Source organism: Salarias fasciatus, chromosome 23 (assembly GCF_902148845.1).
Source record: "Salarias fasciatus chromosome 23, fSalaFa1.1, whole genome shotgun sequence".
Classification (NCBI taxonomy): Eukaryota; Metazoa; Chordata; class Actinopteri; order Blenniiformes; family Blenniidae; genus Salarias; species Salarias fasciatus.
In genome coordinates, this window is record NC_043766.1 from 18,657,086 (window position 1) to 18,669,117 (window position 12,032).

A 12,032-nucleotide genomic window follows, 5' to 3' on the forward strand; every position below is an offset into this window, starting at 1 on the left:
CAATTAGCCAATTAGTGGCAAACATTTAGCTTAATCTGCTGCAATGTGTGTTTGTTATTATGACAATGAGAGGGCAGTGAGCCTGGGCTGGCTTCAACCAGGGTGTGATCCCCAAGCTCTTGGCCATGTTTGATAAAGATTAATTCAATCCTATTTTCTGCCCTGAAATGCTTTTTCTAATGTAATGCTGTCTCTGTCAGATTCCCCCGTCTCTCTCGCTCGCTCTTTTTTCAGTGTGTGTGCGTGTCTGTCTGTCTGTCTATCCTAAGGAACACTAAGCACCTTATCCATGTTGAGGGCTAACAAAAGCAGCAGAAAGAGGAAGCAGCGGTGCTCTGTTGTAATTCTTGTCCACAGATTCATTATCTGTGTAAGTCCTGGCAGACTGAGTAGCACTCACGCTTTTCATTCACTGGGTACAGATTGTGTGATTTTGAATATGTGAGGAACAGTGGTAATTAATCTATGTTTTTATGTCTTAACACAAATCTTAAAATTAATTGGTCTATTTCATGTTGTGTGAACATCTGTGTATTTTCATGAGTTGATAGATGCACAGTTGTGTCATTATCTATAAGGAGAGCCTAATCTATCCACAGTTTCACCTGCGGAAAACTAAAGAGCCAGTAGAGGGAGCTACACTGTTCAAATGATAATGTAATTAACCCATCTGCTGATGCAGACCTAATGGCACATCTTCACTAAGTTTGAACTTGACTGACCTTCATCAGATTCTATTGGTCACTGCTCTTTATTTTTAAAAAACAAACAAAACAAAAGACAGTTTAAAAAATGTGCAGTTGACTGAATATTTTGTAAGATGATTTATATTATTATTATTATTATTATTATTATTATTATTATTATTATTATTATTATTATTATCATCATCATCATCATCATCATTATTGTTATTATTATTATTATTATTATTATTATTGCATTTATGCAATCTCAGAATATAATTATAATGCAAAGCAGTGAATTACAGAAAACAATTCACTACAAACTATACCAGAGTGGTGGAGATTAACATCCTTGATATTGTCACTAGATTGTAAAATTAATGCAAAAGTCTCTTCATAGCAACATGTGTCTAACAGTAATTTGAAAGACGATGCTGATGAAGCCCTCAGGCAGATTGTCTATGACTGTGGTATCTTAACAGCAAAAACTCAGTCAATCTAAAGTTACATTGCTGCCTGGGGATCAGCAGGTTTCTCCTACAGGCTCTAAGAGTCCTAAGAAACATTTTGAGACAGGGCAATACAGCTTATTAAAAGTGTAAAATGTTACGGTCCTATATGGTAAGAGTTTTATTCAGATATTGTTAGAAGTTGTCCTGCTACATTTTGTACAAGTGGTTTTTTCGAGGTGACAAATAGATTTTTAATAATGAAAACTTCTGAATTACAAAGACACATTAAAATTTGTTACTTCTGAATGAGTCAGACATGCTTCACCTGACATATTTTAGTGCAAAATATCTTTGAAAAACAGGGTCTAAAGGCATGGCACAGTGTGTCTGGCATGTTGTGCTACAGCAGCAGTGATAACAAGACAGAACGATTCGTGAAGGAGGTATATCAATGAGTGATGCTTGATGTTTTAGTGAAAAGAAACAGGATTCAATGTTGTCCTATATAGCAGATAAAAATCAGAATAGAAGATGATAATACCACACAAATAATGCTGAGCAAACATACGTGTGTGTGTGTGTGTGTGTGTGTGTGTGTGTGTGTGTGTGTGTGTGTGTACCTGTGTACTTTCTCCTCATCAGACATCATTCCGCTACGATCACCTATGCTTAATCATCTCGGTTACATCTAGAAAAACATGCTGTAATATGTAGCTACATGGTTGACGGCATCATACTTTATGAGAGAAACATAATTTTTTTCTGAGGATTAAAAATACAAATAAATTAGATGGTAAATGGACTACACTTGTATAGCGCTTTTTACCCTGCTTGACAGAGCCCATAGCGCTTCACACTGCAATATCACATCAACCCTTTCACAACATACTGGGTGGTGGTAAGCTACGACTGTAGCCACAGCTGCCCTGGGGCAGACTGACGGAAGCGAGGCTGCCAATCTGCGCCATCGGCCCCTCCGACCACCACCAACTATTCACTCTCACAACTTTCATACTTGGCAAGGTGGGTGAAGTGTCTTGCCCAAGGACACAACCTCAGTTTTACGCCTGCGGGAGCGGGGATCGAACCGCCAACCTTCCGGTTATAAGACGACCCACTCTACCAACTGAGCTACTGTCGCCCCAAATTAGAAATTCGGTAATGACCGGCAGCTCTAGATGATGCGTGGTCAAGTAATAAAAATAACAAGAAACATCAGAAAAATGTAGCATAAGAATAATACAGTCTTTATTATAAATTGAGTTTTTTTTTTCTTTCCCGATTAAATAAAATGTTTCTCAGTGTGGAGGTTTGATGTGTAGGAATCCATTTGCGAACTTGAAAACATTGATCTGACCCATTCCAAGGTCATCTTATCAGGAAAACCTTAACCTGGGCAATGCACTGATTCCTCCTGTCATGCAAATGTATGTTCTCTTCTTTGAGTATTAAAAACCTCACTTTTCTTTTGTAATTATCGTCTAAGCTGATGTTGAGAATACAGATGACTGCAAACTTGCAAATGCTCATTTTCCCTTTTCATAAAAGCAACAGAAAATATTTGTTTGAAGCAAATCTATTCATGCCATCTTCCTCCACACATTTCAGCATCTTCTTTGTGAAATGACCCATTAATCATTGTTTTCCTTCTCTTCTGGCTCCCCTGTTGCAAAATGGCTTTCCTTTATCTTTCCTAGCGCAAGTATTTCTAACACTGTTCAGTATTTTGCTGAAATCTCGACCCTCCATGCAGCCCGTCACAACAGCCTCTTTTCACTGAGAAGCATCAACCACTCCCACATCTTTCTCATCAGCATTCAGCATTGTGTAACACTGTGTCTCGCCTATCACTGTGACACTCAACTTTTCACTTCACCTTCAAATGTGGCAGTTTGAAACAGCTATAAACACTTTTGATTTACACGAAGATCAGACAATGTGCTGCACAAAGTGGCTCTTTTTGAGACTAGCCGGTCCTTAGCCTCTGCTGCCAAGGTCTTTGAGTATATATTTTTCCCTCTGCAGCCACGACTGTAGGTTGCACACATAATTTTTTAAAGGTTGTTTTTCTTGTTGGTAAGTTATACCCTTTAGGACCCTCTCTCTCTCTCTCTCTCTCTCTCTCTCTCTCTCTCTCCCTCTCTCTCTCTCTCTCTCTCTCTCTCTCTCTCTCTCTCTCTCTCTCTCTCTCTCTCTCTCGTATCTATTTCGGTGTTGAGGCAATCAAAGTTGATGGTTACTGTATCTCCCAAATTGTTGTTAATTACGATATCGCTGCATGCTCATGTGTGGCTCGGGTGGAGGGCAGCTTGTTGACTGCTTCAGTATCAGCTGTTTGATTTCTGGTTCACTTCTTGGCAGCTGCCTGTCACAATGATTTTTGTGGTTCTGAGTTATAATATATAATATCTACATGACAATGCCTCCCGCCATCAGGTAATGTGAACAGTGTAAAATGTGACAGTTGATGGCTACTGTGGCCTCATGCTTGACTCACTCATGTAAAAGAACTATCAACTCCTATTACTGTTTTCATGATCAGTTTTCACAGCAGACAATATAAGTCAGTTTTTAAAAGACATGGAATCACTTAACTTCAAATAAGTAAACAATTAAGTAACCATGGACGTTCTGCCTCTTCAAGATTAGTTTTGGTACATTAAAAACATACTGTTTCTTAGTTTTACTATGTTCATGTATATATATATATATATATATATATATATATATATATATATGTATACACATATATATATATATATATGAATTTCTAGGTTTGCTGCACTTCTTTCCTCTCATATTGTGTACTGTAAGTCACTCTGAGTATGAGCATCTGCTAAATACAGAAAAAAAGAGAGGGTTTCGTGGCCTATCACAGAGCTCCACTCCAGGCGGTGCTGTATTTCAGGAGAAAAATTCTCCAACTTTGTGAAGAGTCTCTTTGCTTATCCCTCTCAGCAACTGGTGCTTGAATATTAATGATGTCTGGTCCTAAAAGCTTGCTTTTACTGTGACCTAGCCATACTGTGTGTCTCTCCTTCTTTCTGATACATACACGCACACACACAAATGCACACACATACACACAGTAGCATGTATGCACACAGACCCCTCATCCCTTCCTAGGATGAGAAGATCTTCTTTCCTGAGGGATTGCTCGATGAGGTGGGCTGAGGTGTTGATTACTGTGGTGCTTGACAGTCAAGTGTGTGTGTGTGTGTGTGTGTGTGTGTGTGTGTGTGTGTGTGTGTGTGTGTGGCAGAGGGTTAAAGAGAGAGGTAGCCAGCTAGCACCTCCTATAGACTCTCTCCCCTCCCAGTAGCTGGAGACATCAAGTGTAAAATTGCACATCCTTTCAAACGCACTTCATCAAAACCCACGAGGTCGCACTTTCTCATGCACAACACTCACTCACATACACACAATCAGGGCCAAGATGTAGTTTGAAGATGTAGTTACACAGTTCACAGATTCTTCTTGCTGAATATTGGATTCCACCAGCACCAGTCTGGTATCGTTTTATCAACAAGACAAAGTAGTTTAAACGAGGGCTTGCATTTTATCGTGTTTTAACATGTTGAATTTAATGTGCACATTTCCAAACAAAATGACTCAGAAATTTGTTTACAAGTAACTAAAAGATTAAAATCATTTTGCTCTTTAAATGATAACAAAAGTCAAAGACTTGTCAAGATGAACCTTCTGTATAGTTTAAATTACAGTTAAAATATTAAATAAAAAATTAAAAAAAAACAGGCACATGCTGTTACAGCAAAGTGCCAGACTTGCAGCTGACAGTGTCATCATTTTTTGGGACATGATATTTATGTGAATTTTGTGTCTTTGTTTTTCAGCAACAAAGGCGGCTGGACCTCCTCACTATCACTAACTCCAGTAAGTCCCTGAAATTTCATGCTCTCGCTCGATCATCAGATGCACGTCTGAGGCGGCAGCACAACTTACCCTTTGTAATTCACAAGAGGTCTTTTGCAGCCGTTCAGGATGAAGTGCAATGGCAGCGCTGTTTATTTATTCTGGGTTCATATCTCATCCTAGAAAGCTCTGCGTCAGCATATTCTTTGTCTTTTTATAATTTGGTTTGATATTGATTCCACAGAAAAATGCCAATAAGGCAGCAAAAACATTTTTTTTTTCTTATTTACTTTTAGATGTTAAAAGGGCAAACATGCTGTTTTCTGGATGCTGCTCGTGCATAAATGCACAGTGTTCCGTGCTGTCAAAAACCTTGCAGCAGAACCAGTGCTGCTTTGACATCTCCTGGTCAGTTGCTCCAGCATATTGGAATTGACATTGTCTTAGGACATCATCTATTAAATGTCAAGCTACAGTTACTTCGGAGCATTTCAAGTAGAGGGTAAACAAGAAAGTCATGCATCTGTTGTAGTCTGAAAGTCTACATGCAAGAAATAGAGTGAAAGCCACAGTACGCTTTGTGTGTCCATAATGCTGCAGAATGCCAGGAATGTTAATAGCATAACGTTGAGGCTTGAGTGTCAGAGGATGAGGTGTCCTCCACAGGGTTTCAGCCACATCACTGTTTCTGCTGGGCATATTGTTCATGTGACAGCTGGCTTCATCAAAGCATTGACAAACAACTTATTTTGCTAAAATATTCCATATGGCTTTTTTGTTGGATACATTGGATACTGCCTAATCCGAATGTCTTGGAGCACACACTTACCATGAGGAAACGTCCTTTCTTACTGGTTGTTTATATGCAACATTTCATGCATCCAAATACAAGGGGAGAAACTCACATAAAAGCACAAAGAGGAATGGATTTAATTTTAATGCACTGTAATGACATAACAAAAGCCTCTCTTTTTGTAGATTACTGAACCAAAACGACTCAAGATTTATTCTCTCGCTTAAACATGAAAATCAATCAATCAGCCAATAAATAAAATAAATAACACTGTAGGCATTTTCATTTCATCTTAGTTAATTTTCATTGATTTCAGCATCAGATATAAATCACAAAACTGTGGTCTCATTTTCAGGAGATTAATGAGGGGTATGGTGTGTACATATTTTCTGCAAGGTACTTTCACTTTCATTCAACATGGCGCCCAAACTCATGCCGTGTAGTCAGGCTCACATATGGTGCTTGGAGTTTGACTGGATGGGGAAACATGTCACGAAGTAGCTGCACTGTTAGAAATCTATGCGAGTCTTTTGGAGACGCAGCTGTGCGGAAGTGGGATCCACTCAAATGGAGAGCAAGGAGAAATTTGAAAAACGGGCGAGGAGAAACAGATGGTCATGCAAGGAGGATACAGAGACCCATATGTCTAAAGTTTCTGGATGATCTAATATGCTTTGATTAGAATAATGCATATGTGCGGCTCATGGAGACCCGGTTAATTTAGCAGGTTTACTTTACAGCTGTTCCTCAGGTCGTGGGCCAAGGCGGGACTCTCGCCTGGCTTTCACAGTTTGACAGAGGGCAACCAGAGAGAACGAGAAGGGCACAAGAGAAGCAAAAGCATTTTGGAGACACACATTCACAAATGAAGACTTTAATTTTATTTTTAATTAAATGCGTGATGCTAATCCTATATGGGTGTGATGTATCCCTTTTGAAACTAGTCTGATAATGTTAGTGATAGATATTGCTGGTGACTCCTTGGCTGTGAAGCGGTTTGCACTCTTACTTCACACCAGGACGGTTCGATTTCGTTCATGACAGTTTGTATGTTATATGTTCTCTAATGGGGAGGGGTTTGATTTATTTTTCCCACTTTGATTCGCTTCCAACGGCATTCTTGGAAATTGCACATACACCGGCGTGCATTGCAGCACATTGCGTTCTCATAACCTAATTTTTCTTGCAGCTTTTCGGAAGTCATTTAACAAAACATTTATGAAAAATATGTGAATGGTCTACTTCAAATAATCCATTATATGTTATTGCCGTGTTAATATTCTTTTTTGTAAAATCATGTCACATCTTCTGTATCTTCATTGTCAGGGAGCTTTGGTAATTTAGAGGAAGTTTTCAGTTTTGTGTCAAACATAATTATCCTTGAAGAATATTGTTGCCATGAAGTGTAAGTCTTTGCACTTAATGTCATTTTATGCTCTCAGCAGACATTTTTACAAATGCACCCTGGCTTTAAGTTTGTTATGCAAAAGCACAGTTTAAGAATGATCTACCTTATGGAATTTCCTTTTGTTCCCATAAGAATGACTGGTCCCCATAAAATGAGGATCATACACACACACACACACGCACACGCTCACACATGCACGCACGCACACACACACACACACACACACACACACACACACACACACACACACACACACACACACACACACATAAATAACAGCTGTAGATGCTTTAAGATGAGTGACTCCAGTGGAAAAACACCAACAGTTCTGGACACCCTCTTTTTCTCCCTGCTGATGAAAGGAAATTCCCCTCCTCCTCCTCCTCCTTCTCGTCGTCTTCCTCCTCCTCCTCCTCCTCCTCCTCCGCTGGTGTCTACTACCCTGTTGCCTCTCTGCTGCTAACGCTTCCCTTCTCCCACATCATATGACTTCAAAGCACTTGTTATCCGCTATTCATTTATTACAGGTCTTGTTTTGTCACATTGATGGATGTTGATGTTACTTTCGCCCTTATGAGTTGCGTTTTTCCCTGCTTTTTGTGTCCTGCATTCACATCCCATCATCGTGTCTTGATGGTGTGGACAGCAGGGGGAATCACTGGGTGTGAACAACTTATAGGCTTGAGTGGCTTCATAACGCGCTGTGTCTGAAAGCAAAGGAAGAGTTGATGAGGATTCTGCAGCTGCTGCTCGGTTGGTCTGTGTTTCTAATGGTGTTCATTAGCTTCTCTGAAGAATGATTCACGCTTAAATATATATTCGCAGACAGTAAAAACCCCACAAAATGGGCCTGAAGTGAAATCTCAAAGTGTCCCGAAAGACCCAGCCTCATTCAAAAACACATTTGCTCATGGTGTGCATATTTTAATTTCCTCTAGATTTGTCTTTTTGACTTTTAACAACTTAGTTTTCCCAACAATTTTTTTGTACCCATCAATTTTGCTTATTTTCTGTTTGTATAGTTAACAACAACAAAATTAGCCAGATGTTTATTCACATGTTGCAGTTCACGCTGCTCAAGGATTTGGCTAAATGTTTTCTTTCTCAACAACGATGACACCACCTCAACTCCCACTACTGAAGCTACAACTAAGGTGTAATTATTCCTGATGTGCCCTTCCTACTTTTACCAGACCTGTTTCCTCAAGTGTCTACCTATTTGCTTTAATGTATGTGGAAAATGTGTTTGTGTTTGTTTAGATTAGTTTAATCCACCGTGTAGCAGAGAACATAGACGTGCAGTAGAGCCCCTCAATACAAAGTAGTGCAGCCAAGGAGTGGAACCATAGTTTTGATGTTGTTGAGGCATGCGGTTATCCAAAAAAAAAAAAAAAATCAAGAATTCTTCAGAAATGCAAACAAAATAATCGAATTTAATTGAAGAGGAACAACTCTGTCTTTTGATGCAGAATATAAAAATAGGGATGTGTGTTTTAGAAGAGAAAGTTAAAGCAAAAACTTTTAAACAGAAAAGGAAAAAAACAAAAACAAAATGTAAGTATAGATACCTGAAGCATGTAGTTTTATTACCTTTCTTGTCATGTGCTTCACAGAGCATAGAGATATTTTACATGCTGTTTAACACATATTCTTATCATCATTGAAGGAAAACCAACAACAACAAGCACAATGTTTCTTCCCTCTCGCTTTTTCATTTTATACACACATGCACCCTCACTCCCACACACAGGCCCACTCAAACCTCACTCGGCCCTCTTTAATTGGACACTTGAGCAGCGCACGACTGCATCTGGCTCCTGTTGAACACAGCCTGACATTTCAGACTGCTGACCTTTCCAGCCCCGCCACAACTAAATAATGATTAGTCCTGGCAACTGTTCCACCACAGCAGCAGCCAGGTGCTCACACATGCACATGAGCATGTACACATCTCACACACCCACACCCACACACACACACACACTCACACACACACACACACACACAGTCACACACACACACACACACACACTCACTCACACACAGTGAAAACTGCACAAAACAGAGCAACAAAAACACCTGTATTGAAGGCTTTGTCTTCTCACAGTGAGAAAATGGGGTGCAGACATTGATTCGAGAGGACATTGTCATTCTTTTGGCTTATCGATTAGATTGTCCTTTTCCATATTTGCAGTCAGCACCCAATAATGTGTTGTTCTAAATTAACTCCACTTTACCTCCGCTAAGTTTCCTCTTTCCCCTTTATGCACTCTCAGCATTACAGTTAAAAAAAAAAAAAAAAAAAAGGTCAATCATATTCATGAGATCTGGCCAGATTTGAAAGGACGGTTGTGTCTCAGCATGTGTGTGAGTTTCTGTGCACACATATTTAGATGTGTGTGTGTGTGTGTGTGTGTGTGTGTGTGTGTGTGTGTGTGTGTGTGTGTGTGCGCGCGCGTGTGTGAGGGAGAGAGAGAGGGAGATGCAATGAAGCAGTGTGGAGATAATGGGCATTTCTGAAATCTCCTCCTCTGATGTTCTTCATTTTAACTCCATCACTTCTCTCTTTGTGTCTCTATTTCCCTGCTGTTTCTGTCAGAGCAGAAAAGAAATGTTCATTAGAGTTTGTCTTTTTCCAGTTATCCTTTGTGTTGCCCACTCTGCTCCCTCCAGACAAAACCATCGTACATATATCTGAGGTCAGAGGTCACGTTTGTTTAGCGAGCTACATTGAAAGTATGTTACACAATCTTTTATTGTTCCCAAAAACAGTGTAAATCAGACATTTTCATATGCAAATTTAGCATGTGACAGTTATTCACATATGCATCCAATATTTTAGTTGAATTAGAGGATGTGTTATTTTAATTTGATGTTTATTTCACATTTTTGCATAATTTCCAGGCACAATAGTAGTACAATCAACCATCAGAGGTTTACAGTGTGTAAAATATTATGGCTTAAGAGTAAATGACCAGACCAAATACAAGTCTACCACCTCTCCTTCCAAGTGCCAGTGTCGTGGGAGTTGCATTTCTAATAAATGCTGCTGCAAGCGAGCAGGAGTCATGTGAACACTCAGCGATGGCACAACACGTTTTAAGTACAATTTCAATTTAAGTCAACTGTGTGGTGTTTTTTTTAATCAATGCTTCAGTTCTTAGTTCTGAGAAATGTCATTGTGAATGTCAATTGATATCATTGTGCTGTATGTGGGTGGGGAACACCGCGAGGTTCCATTTGTTAATGAACGGTATTATGGTGTTCAATGAAACCCTTGCTCAAGTGCAGTGATTTTTTTTTTTTTTTTTTCATTTGTTTGGGGAGTACCACTCTTCATGTGCATAGTATGCACAATATGTACAATATATGGATTTTTGCTCTAATTTGATTCTTTTTTTTTTATTCTACTATATTTTATAATGATTTTATTCTGATTCAATCCACTTGATTCTAATTTTATTCAAAATATGTTATTCCAAGATCCACAGAAATTAATGTCAATTAATTATTTTCTAAATATTATTAAATGAAAATAACACATTAGATTATGACTATAGGATTGCAATTGGAGACAGTAGATATGGATAGATAGATAGATAGATAGATAGATAGATAGATAGGTAGATAGATAGATAGATAGATAGATAGATAGATATGTAGGTACATCTGGTCCTCTCTGATTTAATTGCATTGTCTACAAAACATAAAAATCATTTACAATAGTAGAATATCATTGCATATGTGTTGATTCTTGTAATTAGTTATGAACTGTCATTTTAATAGAAGTCTGGCTGTTGCCATGCAAAGTACTGCAGATAAATTCTTTATTGTTCCAAAATAGATTGTCAGAAATGAATAAAATTGTGGAACTGAAAAGTCCTTAACTGAGTAAACTGAGCCATCTTTTCATTTGCCCCAGAGACACGACAATTAGGTTTATTTCTCGGATTACTCTTACAGTTGCAAATATTTCCAGGAGGAACAGCAGTTAATATAACAAACACACTATTAGGGAAATTAGCAGCAGCAGAAAGTAGTGTGCATGTCAATAACCAGTTATTGCAAGGAGGTCAGCCAGTGGCAACAAGTTTGTCATCTGTAGAGTGCACTTTTTACAATAAGTAAAACAAAACAAAGCAAATAGATATGCAGTAAGTTGGGACTTACTTTGAAGTAAATTTTCAGCAATGGAAATGGGTGGTCATGGTAATTATTGTATTTTCCACCAGTTTTGTCTACTTTCACTCATTTAATGGCACTAGTTTCCCAGATAAAAGTCACTGGGCAATCAGCCACATCATAAAGTTATATACAAATTCTTTAAATGTGTTGTGATGGCGCTATTATTTAGGAAATTGTATATTTTCCTTAGTCCTCTTTCAAGTGCATTTTTGGTTCCGTTACTGTGAATCAAAGTGTGTCCCAAAAGCAGACTCATGAAACAAGTGAAGTTCCATGAGTTTATAAGTAGAGTCAGGTTTTCTTAAAAGAAGGTGAAGGTATCCAGAAGGTGATCTAAAAACGGCAATCCAAGCACGAGAAACAGATCCAACCATGAAAAAGTATTAGACATGAGAACACACAGGAAAACACGGGATGTCACAACATGAGAGGGCATCGTGGACGAACTCCACCCAGAGGAGCGCTCTCGACCAGGAGGGGTTCTGAGTGGCCAAGATCTGCAGGCCCATATCTAGTTCCTGGTTGAGTCTCGCCAGCTGTCTTGTTGGTCTGAGAGTGATAGCCAGAAGAGAAAGTCACCGGGATTTCCCCCGTCCAATACCCAATCAATTGATAACCCATGCACTTTTAAAAAA